The sequence below is a fragment of the Falco naumanni genome, chromosome 2, assembly GCF_017639655.2.
Source record: "Falco naumanni isolate bFalNau1 chromosome 2, bFalNau1.pat, whole genome shotgun sequence".
Lineage (NCBI taxonomy): Eukaryota > Metazoa > Chordata > Aves > Falconiformes > Falconidae > Falco > Falco naumanni.
Genome location: NC_054055.1, coordinates 12,460,819 through 12,481,231, shown reverse-complemented (window position 1 = coordinate 12,481,231; position 20,413 = coordinate 12,460,819).

The following is a 20,413-nucleotide window of genomic DNA, read 5'->3' as shown; positions in this document are numbered from 1 at the left end:
ATTTTACCATTAATGCTGCTAAATGTTTCTTCAGATCAGTCATAAAATCCTGTAGTAGCAGAGGACAGCATTTTCTGAAATGTGGGGCTCAATGCCCCGAGGCAGCGGTATCAAGGGTGTGTTCAGAGCTCATTCCACTTCTTGTCAGAGAGGCATTCAGCTCTCTGGAGGCCAAACCAGACCAAGGGAACTGGTGCTAGTGTGGTCACATATGCCCGTTCCAGCAAACAGCCTGTGCCAGCTCCCAGCAGGGATCTGAGCAACTGGAGCTGCAGGCGCCAGCTGGGCACTGCAGAGGCGTGGGGTGGGGTGGCAGAGCCCTGGCACCAGAAACGTGTTGAGAAAAACTCGCTTGTAAAAAAGAACAGACCTCTACGAGTTCCTCAAGAATTACCCAAGGGATAATGATTAGCTGCTTGTAGTTACTTTTGAAGATCTGTCATTTAGCTGGTTTTTAATTAATTATTATTTGTTACACTGATTTTGTATAAAGCTAATCACTTAATTAGATTGATGTACTGCTGTCTGTCTGTTGCTTTACAGAAGCCTATGTCGATGCAGTCACCTTCATCAATCATATTCGGCAATCTCACCCAGAAAGCTACTCAATTTGATGTGCACATTGGCACTAATTACACAATCATTTTCTGTATTGATTATATCACGTGTCAGGCCTTCAGTTATTTTACCTGCTACTGATTCCAGCATAGCTAGAATTATATCATCAGGGTCATGTTTTTTGTGTAGACAAATTGTAACCCTGGCTTTAACTATGTTTTTTATTACTTCCTTAATATTCTTTACTTTCTTGAATAGCAACATTAATTGTTCAGGCATAAAACTAATAAATTCTTTTTAAAGTTAAACTACCTGTAAATTAAAAAATATTTGCATATTATTTTAGGCAAAAACACGTGGCATTCTTGACGGGGATGGCATTGCATTATGCAGAAATACTTGTTGAATACTTTTGTCTGTTCTGCATTGTTATTGACAACTTCAGCTGTTTGCTTCTAATAACAGACCTACAGTTTTGCTGGGATTAATTTTGTTCACAATGTATTTTTTTTAATTCCTCTTTGTCCTTAGTATTTGTGTCTGTAAAATTTCTCACTGATGATTTCTCATATGTCTGTTGTTGATATTTCACTTGTCCAGACTTACAATAATGAGTAAATAAGTTTTTGCTATATTATCTGTCCTTCTGTATTTCTTTTCAGTTAAGATATTTTTAACAAAAGGCAACATCCTTTCTAACTGCACAACTGGATTTTTGAATCTAGTAAAATCATTCACTGCCAAAGACTTTTTTGTCTCCCTTATAACTGACTTCTTCAAGAAGTTCATCCTTTTAAAAGCAAACTATAGACTAGGATTTAACTCTCTTTGCATACAGCAGATATAATTATATGCTCATCATTGGATAAAACATTCTTAAAGTGATTTCTGCATATTCCCCACTGGAAAGAGGTCCCATTGTGAAGTGAACATGCTTTGTATTGGAAAATTATGATATTTCACTTTTTGATATTCCATGGATATTTGGACTATGTCCACAAATGTTCTACAGAATGGTTTGTCAGACTTATGTGTCTTTATTTTTTTTCTTTCAGATATTGTTGAGATGTTTCAGATACTAATATTTCTGATATTATTAAGGGCATGTTTAAACAGTTTTGTCTGATTTTATTTGCTTGCTTGTATTGCTTAACAAATTGAACCTAAGCCCCCGTCATTCAGGATTATCAATTATAAATGAACTATCCGTGTGGCAGGCTAAATCATACCTGTAAAACCTCTCTTATCCATCTCCAAAATAGTCTCCATTGTCATATAGTATAGCAAGAGATATATGTAAGTAAACTGTTACTATAATCTTTCTCCTTTCCAGTTTGCCAAGAAGCTGAAATAAAATAATTCTGAAGTGCAGGATCTGAACTTTTGCTGGTCTTTGGTTCAAACTAATTAAAGTAAATAGATTTTTTTGCTGACTGCTAACCTTTGGCAGAAGCATTTAAAATAATTTAAAATATGCATGTTCACAATAACCTCAACTCAACAGTATTCACATACCCTACACTGAGGATTTGAGGACTGTCTTTTTTTTTTTATTTTGAGAGAAAGCTGGTATGTTTTGAGAGAAAGCTGGTATGTTTTGAGAAAAAGCTGGTATGTTCTATGAATATAAATATACAAACTACACAGTTTTTTTAAATGACCTAAGAACAGCATATGTGGTAGTTTCGTTTACCAGTGTTTTAAAAATAAGTTGGAGGGGCTAGGGCTGGGACACAATTTTTACATTGTTTTTAAAAAGAGCTTGCTTCCTGAAAGAATATAGAGAATAAAATTCTGCATCAACTATTGGCACTTTTGAAGTAAATCTCCAAATAACTCTTTTGCCATGTGGGTCTTGTCAATCAGAAAAGGGTTGCAACATCACAGTAGCTGAGGCAGGATTTTGTGAGGACAGGGAGCAACAGACCTTAGCTCATTCTCAGGGAAGTGATCAGGCAGTGTGACCCAAGTCACTAAAGGATGTGTGAGGGCAGTAAACAGGAAATAATGGGGAAATCTCAGGTCATTCGAAGAGGAGAAATGAAGTAGGAAGACATTAGTGACCTGGGAGGTGTCTCAAATATTCACTGTATAGGAGTAGTTTTTTCACCTTCTAGATGCCATTTTTTTGTGATGCACTGGCCATATGAGGTTGTCAAGCAGTGTCTGCTGGGTTCCACACCTCCTGTTACACCCAGAATCAGATCCTTTGAGTAGCATATCTCTTTTCTGAGTGAGGATTTGGATGCCATTCTCTCCTGTAGTTTATTCGCAGGTTAAAGGTGTAAGGCACTGGCTGTTGCTTTAACAAGACTATCATTTCTCTCATGCAGGTTGAGTACTACAGAGGTCTATCGCTTATGTAGTCTGAAAAGGCTCATTTACTGATAGTCCCTACACTTGACCACCCCATGGCTAAGCACAGCAGCAGGTAGAATTGATTTGATGACATTTAATTGAAGATTTATCTACATTATGGCTGAAAATCCAATTCTCGTTAATTTAGAGGAGTTTCAACCTCCAAACTATCATGATAATCTTAAAGATTTCAGTTTGTCTAATACCATTAGTGCACAGATAAATAGTAGTGTTTTAAGATCCTGAGCAGCAAATAATTTTACCTCCAAAGTATTGAAAATATAAAGTCTAGAGAAGTACTCTTTAATAACATCTCTGTTGATGCTAATTCAGATATGCTTAGCCACCATAAAGTTATACACTGCTTTAAGGTTCACCAGATAAAAAACAAAAAAATTGATCACAGATCAATCCCAAATACCTTATTGGGGATTAGGACTAGGATCAATAATAAATACTTTATTGCTGAAGAAAAACAAAGGTAAATATACAGGCAGTAATAGTTTTAATTAGCAGTGGTACTGTAAGAGTAGTTGTGATTCTTATGGTAACATAGTTCAAGGTAAAATCAGATCAAAGTATAATATTCCCACAGTCATCACATATTGTGTCAGGGATGCCCAGATTGCCAAAACAGTATATACAGAGGAAAAAGAATGAAAGTTAGAGACTCCTTTGCAACAAACTAAACAGCTAGTAAATGGAGAAGGAAAGTAAACATAACTGATAGTCTTTTCCCCTTCCCCCAAAGAAAGAACTTAAATGCCTACGACTGGAGTCAGACTTTGGGAGCCTCAACACAAACCTGAAATCTGCCCAACACGCTACCCTTCTGGACTATTCCAGGTACCTCCAGTTCTACTGCACCAAACTAGAATTACCCAAAGCTCATTAAAAAATTGACTTTGAAAAATTTTCAGACAGTGACGTGACAATGATCTGAAATGATTCAAAATTAAATTTCTTTAAGAGCAGCTATTTATAATTACTTTTTAGAAAACATAAGGCAAAAGTTCTGGGCTGGGGTAGATAGATGTTTTCTATGATTTTGAAACTCTATGGATTGCCAGCTCAGTCCTTTGATAGGAAATATGGCCATTGTCATACATACATACATACAGTAACCATGTTTGTGTGGGGAAACTCATGAGGCCTAGAAGAGAATAGGGTAGCTGGCAGTTCTGTGTCACCAGATAACCCTTTTCCTGCTTCTCTGTGTGGTGAGATTTTAGAAGTTTAGGCACAGGCAACGTGAAATATATTCACATATAGCCTTAAACATGAATTTTTATAAAAAGAGGCTATTACTGTTAATAGCCAGAAAGAACTCAAACACAAATCTTAAGATTACATTAATTGTCGATAGGAAGGAAAGTAGTATTAAGCAAGTTAATCCACAAGCTCCTAGATGGTAACAAAGCAAAATCTAATTTGCCATGAAAGTGGAATTCAGGGTCCTCTGTTTTGAAGAACTAATTAATTTTGCTTTATTAGAAGAAAGTTTAGTGTAAAAAATCCCTTGAAAGTTTATGAAGGGCTGTTTTACATAAACAGAATTACATCTCTTTGTAGCTTTAAAACACAGAACCTTTTATATCATTTTTGAAATTTCAGTAAAACCAGTCCATGTGGAAAACCAACATTTTTAAATCTTAACAATTAATTGATGATATTGCAGTAGACAGTGACATTAAAATTTTTTTTCTTCCCTTTTGGATGGTGTAGACCTAGGGGAAACTGCCTCCAAACAATTATTGCTGCTTTGTTTCCTCAGTGGAATTTTACCAGGATTATTACGTTTAGAATTATCTGAACAACAGAAATCCCATTTGTCAGTTTAAAAAATGGCTGGGTTTTTTTGTGGCTCTGGAATGCCATTGTGGAAGGTGTCAGACATTCAGTAGACACATGGAATTACTGTGCACCCAGAAGCTCTGATGGAAGCTAGTTTCAACCATTTTTCAATCTTGTTAATTATGCAGTTATCAGAGGAAGATCTTTTCTATTCTTCCATTTGTCAGATTTCTTTTCAAGTATTTCTAATTCCTTGATCAGATATCCTTTGTAAAAGATCTCACAGCGATGTCAGTATTTCCATGTAAAATCAAGGTTCCCCTGTAAAGCTAGGTGACAAACACTCATTTGTCACTCAATAATGCTGCTGTCTGGTGTGATGGTAATATCTTACATTTCTAAGTAGTAAGTTATTTTGGGGGTTGAAGAGTGACAAAAGTCATGGTTGCTAGCCTTTTTTGTTTGGTTGGTTGTTTTTTTTTGTTACTCTGAGTCTGCTTTTATTTATTTTCTGTGAAATCTCACAGTTCTCCTATCCCTCATTCATCCTTGGAGCTGAAGTACTCTAGTTATCATTCATGGCTTACCCAAAAGGTCTGATGAGTTTCCTTATCCAGTAGACTTTGTCAAGAGTCATACAATGAAACAGATCCTGCCTCTCATCTGTACCTCATGCATTCATGCAGCGTAGCACTTTGCTTTCCTACTCTATCATGTTTCTCAGATGATATCCTTGCTCTGCAGTTCCTTCTCTCCCTCCCTCCTCTCAATCACATGCTATAAGGTGCCAGACACATCCCACACCATACACCAATCTGTAGTGCTCTCTCATGCACAGAAGTTGATAATTAAGGAATATATAAAGATGTAATTCCTTGTTAGAAACAAAGTATGCTTTGCTTTGCAGAAGAAATAAAGCTTTTAGAGAGAATTAAAGAACAATTGAAGATGTGTTTATCTTAGTTTAAGACCTACAATTCCGTGATGGTCATCTACGAAAGCCTCAGTTTTATCCAAATATCCCAAAAGCAATGACCATGTCTCAGTTTTCTTCTTGCAAACTGAGCCTTGCCTCTGTCTTACAGGGTCCTTTTTCACCCTGCTATCATTCCTTCACCTGTGTTCTCAAGCTGTGGCCCTTCTGGTCTCGTCTGCTCTGCAAGAGTCTTCAGAGCCTGTGGCTCTGGGTCATTGACCTTTCATAGCTTCTATGTTTGCTAGAGTAGCTACACTGAGAAAATTTCTTCCTTTCTGCTTGTTTCCTCTGGCAGAGTGCTGCCAGATCACTCCTAATAGAGCAAACATCATCAAGCAATATACATAATCTTCTGCAGAACAGCACTAAATTTAACAGTCATTAAAAAATGCTGCTAGGGATTCAGGTCATAGACCTGGTACTATTCAGCTGCCTACAAAATAAAAGACTAGAACACCATCTTAATTGCACCAGATAATTATGAATTACAATCAGAGACTCTTAAGATACGTTAACTCCAGAAACTGAGGGAGCATCTGAAAAGGGGAGGGAATTAAAATGAAGTTGCTAATAAAGCTGAGATTTTCCTTACTATGCATGTTACCATGTCAACCTGAGTTATGCAGCATCACATTTGAGATCTATTCAAGACCCCTTCAAAAGCTTAGCAACTAACCAAGATGTTATAGATGGATTTTCAGCTGATTTTTGCATCTTTTGCATGATAAATGCTACTTAACCACATTCTTTTTCTGGTTTAATATCAAATGAAACTGAGCAAATGTTTAATTATGTCCATGCAGATGGTTTATTATGTAAGAGATAATTGCTTGTCCCACTTTGAAAGTACTAAACCATGCAGAAAACATGAGGCTCAATCATTTTAAGATGGCAAGTAATTGAATATAAATTATTCTTTCTTGCAGATAATATTTCTTATTAGATAAATAGAATAATTCTTATTATAGCAAAGAAGAACATGCAACATCGGTATCCTGTGTATGTATTTGTTTCAAATGGTTTAACTATGACTCTTTCTAGTTAGTACACAAATCTTTCCTCTGTTCTAGCTTCCTTCTTAAAGTCAGCCTAGCTTTCCACTGCTGTATGGCAGTGGTCTAAAGCCTTTTATTGAAAACTGAAGTATTGTAAAATTTGTCAGCTGATCTTTCAGAAAAAACTTTTCTTTACTAAGTACTTAACTATATATAATGGCCTTTAGCATTATTAGTTTGCTATTTAAAATATCTTACATACATTATGAGGTGTATTAGTTTCAGTTTCAGCATCTTAGTTTTGAGGATTATACAAGCTGGTACACACAAGTACCATAGTAGTAGATAGAAGCTGTTGAGGAATTACATTTTTACCTGTTTCCCATGTTAGCTGAGCTATCTAAATTTTGAGAGACAAAAGGTGCAAAACAATATCCCATAAAACTAAAATAAAAGTATCAACCAGGATTTTTTTTATTTATTTAAATTCACATTCTTAGTAAAGAAACTAGACTTTTGCCTTTCTTTTTTTAACTAGAAGTCTGTATCAAACCTTCAAAAGGGAATAAATCTAGAAGAATTGATAAGTTCATTGCACAATACCATGATAATTATTTGGCTAGGTGAAAGTCACTAGTAATGTAAAAGTGATTAAACACAATTTATCATCAGATGCAGAAAGTTCCCTCACACTTAAGAGAGATGCTGAAATAATTGTTCCCAGAGCAGCAGAATGAATGGAGCTCAGTCGGTCGCACATCTTGCCTATATTGATTCTTAGATGTCCAATAGCGAATCAGTTTCTTAACCTTTTCCTCTTCATGGATACAAATACCCTTTCCCGCTACCCAGCTGTCTAATTTCCTAACATTTTGAGGAATTCAATGTACGTGAGCTCTCTCCTCATGTCCAATTTGGTTACAGGTTCCAGGGGTTGCAAATGATCAGGAGGCAGCCGATGGACATGACTTGCTCACCAAGGGCAGCAGATTGGCAGGGATCCCTCAGAGAGTCTTAAGAACCTCTGGGGGAGGATAGATGGTCACCACCTTAGCATTACCAAAACCATGTTAAAAGTTCAGAAAAAACAAACTGTAGGTGCTCCGTTTGCCAGTACTTTTTCCATACTTTAGAAGACTTAATTTTGAATTGAGCCTCACTGCATTTTCTGAGTTTCATATCCTTAGAAAACAAAGCCAAACCAGTGCAGAAAACCTCTGTCTTGTGAAATGTCTACCAGGCACATCCATTTATGCAATGCTTGTATGTTCCTTGGGCAGCTCAGCATATTCCCCAAACATCCGTAATCTTAGCAGGAAAATTGTCTTCTTATGCTACTTCTTATTCCAGAACGAAGACAGGGCTACAAAATAATCAACACTCTCCTCTGTCTTGCTGAAGTTATGTTACATTTACAGGTAGATAGCATGCAGCAGCATAACCCTAGTACCTACTAGTTACTGAAATACATAATTCCTAGACTGTGGTTTCAGGGATCCCATATTTTATCTGATCACTGGTGATGCTGGATAGAGAAATAGTTCAGCAAACAGCGAGTATTTCAACCCATGAGATACCCACAAGTTTTGTTGTTTTCTGTTTTCTCCCCTTTCCATTGGCAAAAGGGAATAGGGAACAAGAGGGAAATGGAAGCAAAGGGCAAAGGTAGATTAGAAAGAAAGAAGAAATCAGAACAATAATTACTTTTCAGTTGTTTGTATAGTTGTGATAAATGTATGTATAGCAAAATATGTGCTTTTGCCAAGCTTATGAAATAAAATAATACTGTTAGAAGTCGATAGCTGTGCTTTGCAAGGGAGTGAAGTGTCCCTAAACAAAGGCTAAACTCATAGTAAGATGAATACTTAAGCATCTGGGATAAAAAATGTTTTTTCCTCCTTTCTCATTAAACAAGGTTTGTTTCATTGTTGCTGGGCATGCATGGTGAGCCCTTCAGCTTCCTCACTGCCACATATCATATAGCGCAAAGCTGGAAGAATTGCCCTAAATTCACCATTTTTTCTGTGGTTCTGTCTGTGTAAGAAGCCATGAAAACTGCAGGAAACAACGTTGTAATAACGATTTTCCTGAACTCCCTGCAGAGTTTGTGGTGTTCATACTTTGTCATCCTCCAACTAGAGAGGAGACACAAAGCTTCTGGGTGAAAAAGGATAAAACAAGCACAAAGCCAGGTGAAGAAAAAGAGGAAACAATGTAAAGATAGACCTTTAAAACATGTGCTGCATTTTATAGTAATATTATGGCTGTGTTTGATGATAACATGCATGTAAAAACTCACTGGTCCTATCAGTGGATATGTGTACTCTCATACACATCTGTTACCATATGCTCTCACAACTATGTGCAAGATAAAATTAAGATTGTAATTGCAGGTTTTAAAGAGTGCTAATTACTGCCCGTGTTTGGTCAGTCCCACTTATATTTCATAGTGTGCCGACTTAAAGCAATGAGGTGCTGTATGTCTTCCAAACTGTACATAGAAGTTTATATGATGATACCCTAAACAATTTATCATATTTTTTTTGTTACAAGATAATATAGCTTAAAATACTAACTACTCTCACTTTGGTACGTAGGGAGTCCCAGAACATTTTCCTATGAGTAGAACCCAGCCGAACAAAGGCAGAACAGGTACATTTCCAAATTTAAGAGACGTTAGATAAGTGTATGTGCTGAGAATTGAGGGACTGCATATCTATATAGCAAAGGGGAATGATTGCCATGTGGGAGCTGAGAGGAAGAAACAGGCTGCTCTGTTGAAAACTGAGGGGGAGAATGGTTACATAAAGACAAAAGACAAGGTACTGCCTACAAGCCAGATACAAGAAGATATACTTTGGGAATAGTCAGTGATAATGAGAGACAAACAGGAAAAGAAAAGGATATATATGTACACACCTCAGGCACACTGCAAAATAACACAAGGAAGGTTAACTGTTTAGTGTTTGTACAGATCCTAGCCTCTCCATCCTTTTTCTTATGAATTTCTTACGTATCTTTGTTGTTGTTGTTGGATACAAGAATGAGCTAAAATGTAGGAAATCAAATTGCCTTGTTTTTGAAAGAATTTGAAATATGTGGCAGCATCCTTAAAGGGAATTTAGTTTATCCCAAGTAATCATAAATCTACCTCTCAGAGACCCAGGGTTAAACCTATAACATATACAACAAACTTGGTCTTTGAGAGGTACAACCCATTGGTGTCTTAGGCTTTCATTTGAAAATGTTTGCCATCATGTGATCTGTGCAATACATGCAAGTATATGCTTCCTATCTTAACGTTTGTTAAATAAAAGGCTGCCATTTATTGTATGATTCAGTATATTGCAGTAGAGAGAAGGTACACTGGTGACCCTTTACATGTCACTGTAATACAAATAGCATGTAAATAAACCTTAAAAGCTGAGGGCAAATGTAATGGGTCACTGGGCGTAAGATATCCTTTTTCTTAGTCTCAGTTTAGATTGTAATCAAGGAGTTCTTACTCTTGCAGTTACTAGGTTATGTGTAGAGCATTAAGGCATTTATAAAATTAGCAGTTCTATTATACTAACGATTGGAAACTGGTATTGGTCGTTAATTGGACCAGTAGCCTGTGGAAATTAGTACTGCGTGATAAAGGGAGAAGGGGGTATGTCACACATTTGCTTCTGCCTCTCCCTACTAAGTGCTCTGGAAACCCTGTTGAGACAAAATGCCCAGGCTTTAACAGAGGGAACGTAGTTGTGTCTTGCCATGACCAGCAGAAGGCAAACCCTTTACTGTTCTGGTGACACAGTTCTGAGTTAGGACTCAATACAGAATCACGATACCATGTCTGTCTCAAGTAATGACAGACAGCACCTTCTCAGCTTTGTTTCTACCCTGGATCTTCACAAAGATTTAATCCTTCAGCTTGTCCATCACCCTGTTGTGCCTCTCTGGTCCTCAAGTATTGTCTAATTGTCTCTCATGCTTCTATCATCCAGGTAGAATATGTCAGTGTAGGATTCCTATGTATCCTTAATCACAGGCTCAAAGGCTCTCTGTTGTCTTCTGTGCAGATGCAGGTGGTCATACAATAAAATAAAGAACAGTGATGACAGGCTCTGAATATTGTCTCATTTTACCCGAAAGTGCCAAATGAAAACTACGAAATGAAAGAAAGTCCCCACCCCACCCCTAAGGATTGTTGTTAACAGTCCTTGTAATGGAGAGATTTCTTTGCAGATTGCTATGAAGTATCTTCTAAAGAACTTTTCTGAATGTTTTCTTTTCTGAGATTGGTTTTGGAGGTGAGAAGATGTTTTATGTTTTGTGTCTTATGTTCATGTTTTATCTTGACCGCAGCAGCAAAAAGGTACCATCAGGCTGAAGATGTCTGCAAATTAATTAAAAAAAAAATCAAGTCAATTGTCTTTAGACTGGAAGCATTTTCCTCAGTAAATACAGATACTGATGTTTCATCTTTAGCCAGTGATAGAAAGACAGTTTAGGCGAGGAATCTGTATCATGAAAATGTTTGCTTTCTAAAAGTAAACAAAGAAGCAGTTTCTAAATCACCAAAAGACAAAGAACAACTATTAGATGGGTGAGATGAAGAAGACACCCAAGAGGAGAGCTCAGTGTGGGTGACCCAGACTGATTGATACAGGACGGATAATGCAATTCTTATCAAATAAACCAGGATTATGACTCAACAGCATATTTACCTATATGCTAATTGAAGTGTATACTTAAGCCCCCTAGAAATCAATAAACTTAAGCATTCATTTAAAACTCTTTCTTTAATTAAACTGTAAGAATCATGGAATTCTACTTTGTTTAGAAATAACACAAAATACTATGTATGCCTAGTAGTTTTAAGAAAGTGCTAGGGAATTAAGAAAAAAAAGTGCAATTGCGTAAGGAAAGATTACATGTGCTGCTCAAAACTGTGAGAACAGTGCTCATGAATGAACTGAGCTTCACTAAAGCATAGCCAAGTTTGCAGAGCTGAAAAACTGTATTTAGCCATTTGTCTTAGGTTTGCATGTTTGTATTGAAGAAAAGCTCACCTTGATTCAGTACATTGCTAACAGTAGCAAAATTCTTAATCATTTCAAGGGTTGCAGGCGCAGTAGACCTTTGACATATGAATGAAAGGTGGGGATGGATATAAAAAAATTTAGTTTATGACTGGTCACCATTTCCCCAGATCAAAAAGGCATCCATTTTATTATAGGTTAGTATAATGTACCCTAGGGGCTGACTAACAGTCTTTGAAGTCACTGGAATGCAGATATTTTTATTGAGAGGCCATGGTGGAGCAGGCTTACACCAAATTGTCTTGCTCACTTGAACCCTGAACACAGTTTGGGACCCAGTGCAAAAAATACCTAAGTACATGATTAATCATTAAGACCCAATGAATGTAATTATTTGCATTAGTGAAGTAATGTATATGCAGAAGTGTATGCCAAAGACAGGTATTTAGACTTATCTAAACATTTTTGTGGAATGACACACATAAAGGTATCTGGATAACTCAGCAAGGTACAAAAAACTTACATGAAGTATAGGCCGGACCAAAGCATGCATATTTTGTGCAGGAAGGTGTGTATGTGCGGGTAAGTTCTCCTGTTTGTTGCCACTAACACAATTGTTACTTCTCCATCAGCTGCCTGAATAATTGGTGGTTTCTTTCTCAGTTTCTTTGGCTGTACTTACATTGCTAAATGCATTCACTATAGGGAGATCCCTCGTGCCATGCTACATGGCACAGAATATCTTATGTGCACACCCGGACTTGTCCCACTCACACAAGCCGGCTGCATGCACACTAGCCCTGGGCTTCCTTCTCAAGGACCAGTTGCTTAGAGATATGTTTTTTAATAACTTTTATTTTCTAGTTGAAATTGTCTGAGAAAAAGTGAAGATCTTGCTTCAGCCTATCAAAAGCAGTATTTTTATAGCATGAAACAGAAGGCATGTACTACCTGTCTGGGGGAGACATGTAAGGTTGCTTGAGGCTGCAAAGCCTACTGAGGGTGGGTTGGGAGAATGTAACATTGGAGTTCAAGCTTGTCCGGGCTCGTATCATCCTTAGAGAATGGGGTTTGGACTGAATTATCTCCAGAAGTACACCTAGTTTTTGTTTTGCAGGGAACTAAATGTTTCAGTCTGAAACAGTGCTTACTGCTGAACTAATATATACAGTATTGATGATCAGGGAGCCAAGACCCAGCAGAAAATTGGGGAACTAAGATGTTTGGTAGCTATTAAGTACCCGTTGAGAATAGATTATGAAAACACACTTTCCCATTAAACATTCAGAGAGTCTAATAGCTCTGAAAAATATAAACAAGTCACCTGTGAAAAATGACAATATGAATATTATTGCTTCTCCTCAGACATTCAACTGCTGCCATATAAAACCTTTTTTGTTTGATAGTCTCTCTCTGACAGTCTCTCTCTAATATTAAAAATAAATGCATTTTAAAATGAATTTGCTATCTCCTGTTATCACAGACTGAGGCTGACTTTTAACAAGAAATACGATCTCAAAGAAATCAAGCTCAATGTCTTGCTCTAAATTAGTTCCACTTGTTTGCATCTTTCCTTTAACATCAGTCACATTGTTTGGAAGCAACCGATTAAACAGCATATGGGTTCTGGGTTTCAACTTCACCAACTGCTTAATTATAACAGGCAATATTTTATATCTTGTTTTGAGAAGTAAAAAAATTAAATTATTCCTGCAAGTAGGTGTGAGGAGCACAAAAAGGTGTGAGCTTGGTGTTAGCAGATCCTCCCTTGACTTAATTCAAAGCTGTAGGAACACATCCTCCAGAGACCTAAGAAAAGTAGTCATAAAGAAGGTGGAAGTTAAAAAAGTTGTGTTCTAGGCATCTGAACCCTTTCACACATGCCTGTGCTTCCCATCAAGCATGCATGGGGAACGAGGAATAACAAAACAGGATGGACAGTTAGGTGAAATTAATTTTATCTGAAATTTCTAGACCTCTGCATGTTTTAGGTATGATTCATTTCACCTCGTGAAGACTGATGCTTCTGGACATGCAGTGACAGAAGGTATTATGGATATGAGCTGAAAGCATTGCATGCCAAAGGATATTAGCCAACTTTAGGTGCCTCAGTGTTTAATGGGCAGCCGACTAGGGAATTGCTGGCATGAGAATTTCCTGCTCTCCTTCACATACTCAATCAGGGGAGAAAAACTGAATAAATAAAAACCATTGTGACCTGTGAAAAAACAAGCAGCATAGTCAAAGAACTCATAGACGTGGGATAGATTACAGAAAAAAAGTACCAAGATGCTTTTAACTGCACACCACTGGTGCAGAAACACAACTATTTTTTGATACTGTATTTCACAGTTACAGGGGAAAAAAAATAAATCAAAAAAATTAAACAACAAAAAAATGTCCTTCAGGCTCAGGAACATTTAATGTTTGCTGGCGTAATAGTACTGTAATCTTATTAAACGTTGGTCTTAATTGTTCCTATTTTACCTATTAGGTAAAAGTTTTGTGAATCAAGTCCTTACAGTGCATATTTAATTCACATATTTCAAAGTTACTGAAAGTTTATTTTCTAATAGAAGCTCTTAGTATCTTATTGACTTTTTTGGCAGAACAAGGCCCCACCAGAGATTAAAATTATTTGCTTTATAAAAGGAAGTTCTGCTACAGTTACTCCAGAAATCTTCAGAAACTATTAGAGCACTCTACAAAATGACATATTTTAGACACTAAAATGTATGTTTTTACTATGCTAGATACTGGAAAAAATGTCAAGAGGTAATTGATTTATTCCAGTAGTGCTCTAAAATAAGTTCCATTACATCAAGCAATATTTATAGAAAACAACATTGAGAGAAATTGGTTTCAAGGCAAAAATGATTACATATTGCATAGCACCTTGTGAACTTCCATGTTATTATGAACTATTTGAATATTGTGGTTTCCATAGATTAAATCTCTGATAAATGAAGTTGTGCTTCAATAACTGAAAAAATAATTTAAAGAGTTGCTTGTTCATGCTAGACCTTCATTACAGCCAAAAAAAAAAAAAAAAAAAAAAAAAAAAAAAAAGGCAAGGTTTATCTTTTATTTACTAGGTTATTCAACAAATTCAGAGGTTAGGGCAGTCCCAAAATCAAGAATGGATCAGGAACAAAATAGGGTAATATGGAGTTACGCTGTGTATGATAGTATTCGGCCTCCAACCTTATGACCAGATGTGATACCAGGTCTGTATTTCAGATTAATCCAAAATTGCAAAGAAGTGGAATAATTTACGTGGCTCAAGATACGATGTCTCATGTAACTGGCATCAGGTTTGGATAACAGATAGGCTGTAATTTAAATTAGCAGAACCCCTACATTTCAATCATTAACATGCATTCCTCCATTGTAGTTTTCCTTAACAAAAGCTAAGCTTTGTTCCCCAATAACTCAGATTTACGGTAATGTGGTCCCCACAGAGAAAAGAACAATTTCACCTCTGAAAAGGAAGATCTGTAAAACAATGTATAGGATAGCATTGTTAAATAATGTATTTTGAGTATTAGACAGTAAAATCTTCCTGTATTATATTAGACAGTAAAAACTGCCATACACAATAATCTGGCTGAGCTTCATAAGCCTGCATTTGGCCCATTGCTTTTGTCTCATACCCCAAACACGTTTGGCTCTGTAAAATACACTTTTGAGTTTACAGTGTAACAGGGACAGAAAAATAGTTTGAGAACTAATTAATATTTGCAAAGCATTTGTGTATTCCAAATGTTTTGGTTGCATAAAACAATTTACAGTCAATATTTAGTGTAACAGGTTAATTGTCTGAATTGGCCATAAACCAAAAAATCTTAATTTTTTAGTAAATCTTTCAGCGTAACAGCAATTGTGTATATTGTTTTATTCACACAAGTCTTTAAGAAAGGATGAGAAGTGTGTAAAAAGCTTTACAAAGCAGGAAGAAGACAGAAAGATAATACAGAATAAACTGGGCAATAAACTTCATTTCAATAAAATGGCTCACAATAATACCTAAGATAATAGGTATATGTCCTTTCTGCTGTCTCAGATTGGCAGCCCATTCAAAAGCAGCTATTTGAGAACATCCTGCTAATGCTGTTTTCTGATAGGGACTTCATGTAGGAGACATGAAAATAAATCTTAATATCTCTGATTATGGTCTACAGTATCGCAGCAATAAAAGATCAAAAAAACCCCCACCAAAATGTCACAAGGAATAGATTTACTCAATGATATTGAATCAACATTCCCCGGAACATGACAGATGCATAAGTGTGCTGCTTATACGCAACTCCCAAGTGACTTTTCTGACTGGCATTGCCATACTGCCTTATTTATGTACTTTTAAAAAAGTGTGTCCATTCAATTGTGTTCATGAATTTGATTAAACTGATTTTAAAATGCAGGTAATGTTCAGATTAGCTTTCCTTCCTGGATTCCAACCAGAATCTAGATTGTCTTCTGTGCCTTTCTGACTTAGGTGATGATTTCCACAGGATTCAGTAGTGACAATGCTGTGCATATTTGTAGACTATTTTCAGATTCCATTGGGTGACTTCTAGAAGAATCTATATCTAGCTGTGCATGAAACTGCCAGTTCCTCACATCAGCACTGACAGTCCACAGGCAGTCTAGGGGTTAAACTAATTAGGAAATGTATTTTTTTCAAAATTCCTTCATTTGGATACTAAGCTATTTTAGATGCCTAGTTGTTCTTAGGCACGTCACAATATTATCAGACAAAACAGACAAGGCTTTCGCCACAGTAAGATGAAGTCTGACCAAATATTTATCAGTCATTAAAATTTCTGTGTGAAGTTTTGCTTCACTCTACACACTTTTGTAAGTTGTGTTAGCCTCTTTATAGCATCCACTTCCTATTTTGACAATGCACAAGAACTACATGATATTGTTTCAGATCAATATTGGACTTAGTGTGTCAAACTGATTAGTGATTTTTTACTGTAATTTTATATTCCAGTAGTGTAAGCTCAATTGTTTTCCAGTACACTGTATGCATTATTTTACAGCAAACTTCAGAGGCTTTTCTGCTGCTGGAAGCCTCTTGCAAATTAATTCTGTTTTGACTGGACGACAGGATATCAGCAGGGGATGACTAAAAACCAGCAATCACAAAAAAACCTCTTTCCCTCTAGGAGACTTAAACTCAGCTGGAATGCAGACTTCTTCTTGGACGGGAAGGAATTTTTAATTATGTAGAAAAAATAGCTGAATAAAGGAGAAAATATAAATAATTAACAACCAACTTCACCCCGCAACAGCAAGAATTCCTCTTGGCTATTTTAAAACAGAAAAATAATTAGTATAGTATTTCAGAGTGTGAGAAATAAACTACTTTTGCAGATACTCTTTTATGTTTCCTAGAATAGAACACCCCAACGTGACTGTGTCATTTAAACATTTGTAAAAGGGAAGAAAATCCTCTGAGTCTCCTTATGCATATTCTGATTAGCTCATGGAAATGTCAGAGTCTTCACACACGTAACTGGTGTGTGAAAGTCTTCAGCGGTGAAAGGCAGAGGGAGGAAAAAAGCCTAGACACTCCACCTTTGCTGTAGTCGTGTGGCTTTTGTAATCAAACGCTACTCTCCCAATTTAGAGAAGTTGAAGACTAAGTTCAGAATAGAAGTTAATTGAAGAATTGTGACAACAGCTGTTAGAACTGAAGGAGGACTTTGTTAGAGCAGGTTGCCAGCATGCAATGAATCGGCCAAAGCGAAGGACACAAGACAGTGACAAAAGCAAGAAATCTGAACTTCAGTATGAGCTGGCACACTGATGAATGTCTAGTAGTATTAGTTTTTCAAGATAAATCAAACTGGGTAGACCACCAAGTTTTCTTCAAAAAGCTCACACCCTAACAGGGAAAACCCTCCTTAAAGAGCACTAGGTAAGCTTCATACAAAAACACAGTGGGCACCTGAATTCCAGGCTGACTTTCAGGATAGTGAAAGTGAGGTAAATTCCATCCTGCAGGATTCACCTTTCCTCGGAGTCCAATACATCCATGTCCTTCTTGTACTGGGGAGCCCAAAACTACACACAGCACTCTAGACAGTCTCACAAGTGCCAAATTCATGACGAGAACTACTTCCCTGGACATGCAGGCTGATGCAACCCAGGAGGCTGCCGGCTGCCTTTGACATAGGGGTGCACTACTGGCTCTTCGTCAACATGTTGTCCACCAGAGCCCCCACATCCTTCTCTGCAAAGCTGCTTCTCAGCTCTTGGTTTCCAGCCTATGTTGGTGTCTGGGTTTTTTCTACTCCAGAGATGTTTGCATTTTCTTTTTTTGAACTTCATGAGGTTCCCGAGGTTCTTATAAATCCCTATGTCAAATTATATTCAAGCCTAAATGAACTGAATTTTTCACAGATTACATAAAAACAAAAATAACCCTTCAGATGGTTCTCGGAAGCACTGCAAATCTGCAGGGTTGCGTTCTACTTGCCACTAATATCTGAATGAAACTGGTGAGTCTAATTAACACTTGATGCTTTCCATGAGATAAGTGTTTTCAGCTAAAACAAAGTCAGGAACTCAAATATATTTCAAATACATTAGTTTAGCTTCAAGCCCACCATTTTTCTTTGACAAGGCAGCTGTGTAAAGTTATTTCATTTTAGGAGGAAATGTAGGGCTGAACAAATCTCAATTATTTTTTGAAACTTCAAGCTTCTTAGATCAGGCGTTTTCATAAAGAAATCTGACATTCTTACTTATGAGCCTTGGTGTCTGTTCTCCTTTGTGATCTTTAGCTTTATTTACTGCCTGTAGGCATGGGTAGCTACAACCATTTCAGGAAAAGAAGACGTTATTGATATTTTTATCCCAGTTATGCAGGTATCACCAGTAGAATACATTGCTTTCAGGTTTTGCATGGACCACAAATTATGGTAGTCTAAACAGCCTTTAATCTTCTTAACGGCATGCATTTTACTCCTCTGCAAACTGACAGTGCTCTGCCTGAAATAAAATGAAAAAAAAAAAAAAAAAAGGAAACGGTCTTATTATTGCTATTATTACTTGCAGCACAGTTTTTCCTGCTGATGGCAAGGGTAATCAAGGTGATGGAAACCCACACACTTAATTCTCACTCAGTATGTTAAAAGCTGTCAAGAGACAAGTCCTGAGCTCCTTAATTTAGATAAACCTCAACTGAAAAAAAAAAAAAAAGTTTATCTGAATAGTACTTTAAACTTAATATCAACTTAGGCACACAGTTGCCATTAGTTTAATGAAAACACATTTTTAAATCTGGCTCTCAGCTTATATTTAGGTGCCATATATAAACTAGATAAAATAAAACCCATAATATTTTACCCTGCCCAGATAGTCAGACATTTAACAGAACACATTTATATGACAATGTTTAAGAATTTAATTTAGCGAAATGCAAAATTTGCTTTACCCTGATAAACTCTTTCTATATACATATGCATAAAACTGTTCTACAGTGCTTCAAAACACTAACTGGGGAAAGATTTAAGACCTTTAAAGGTTAGTGAGAGGTGGTATTCCCTGAGGAGAACAAAAGGAGAATGAAGGTCCTTGAGAGACACTGGGGAGGCATTTCCAAATTACAGGAACTGCTGGCAGAATCAGAAAAAGCGGAATTAAGTGATCTTGTAACCTCTTACTAATGCTTACATATTTGTGCCTAGATCAAGCCTCAGGGCAGAGACTGTGTGGTTTTGTTGCATTTTGTTATTTCACTTGTACTGATTTCCTGTTGTTCAATAATTCAGAGCAAACTATATACTGCACTAGAATGTATGGCTGTAGTCCTTTCCATGCATACCATAGCATGGCATGAACTCTGGAGAAGACGGTCTAACCTGTGCCAAACATCATCCCACCTTCTCTTGAGAATGCTTGCATTGTATGAGTCCATTCCTGTGGCTTGCCCGCCTGTAGACATCTGGGCTGTGATTGCTAGATGGAAGCTAGATCTGATGGCTTCAGGACTGAGGGGTCCCAGTCCCTGTCCCATACAGCCAGGCTGCCAACAGGATTTAGTCAAGAAGCCTATAGTATAACAAAACAATTACCCTCCTTATTCAGTGTTCATAGTACAGGTCACTATGACGTGGCAACCGGAAACGTAACATTTTATTAGTGTTGTTGATCCAGAACCCCTCCACCCTTCTTGTACATGCACAGGATTTTTTCTTCCTTTTTTTTTTTTTTTTGCCTTTGCTCTTTCCAGATACATGTCCCAAGCAGTCTTTCTCCTTCTTGACTCACATTGTTGCAGAAACTTAGCAAAAGTTGGAACCACTAGATTCAGACCAGAAAGATATTTGCCTTTGACTGATGAGCAGACTTGCACCAGTGTGAACTCGCATTCCCTCCATATTCTGAACCGTATATTGATCCCCTCTAGCCCCAGTGACGAGTATGGTGCATCTCTGCTTACAATCTCAAAAATGAAACAAACAAAAAAGACATAAATCCTGACCAGTCAGATATTGGCATATCCCTGAAAACTGTGTCATGCTGCAGTCACAGAGTGTCTTCACTCACAAAAAACTCTGCCTCAGTAAAGCTGAATTTGCAAATATGGAGAAAAGAGAAGATTTGTACTTCTGCATGCTTTAAAACTGCCTGTGAAAGGCAGGAGTGAGGCCTGAGGTTAAGACAGTCATTGAAGAAAGTGGGATTCTGGC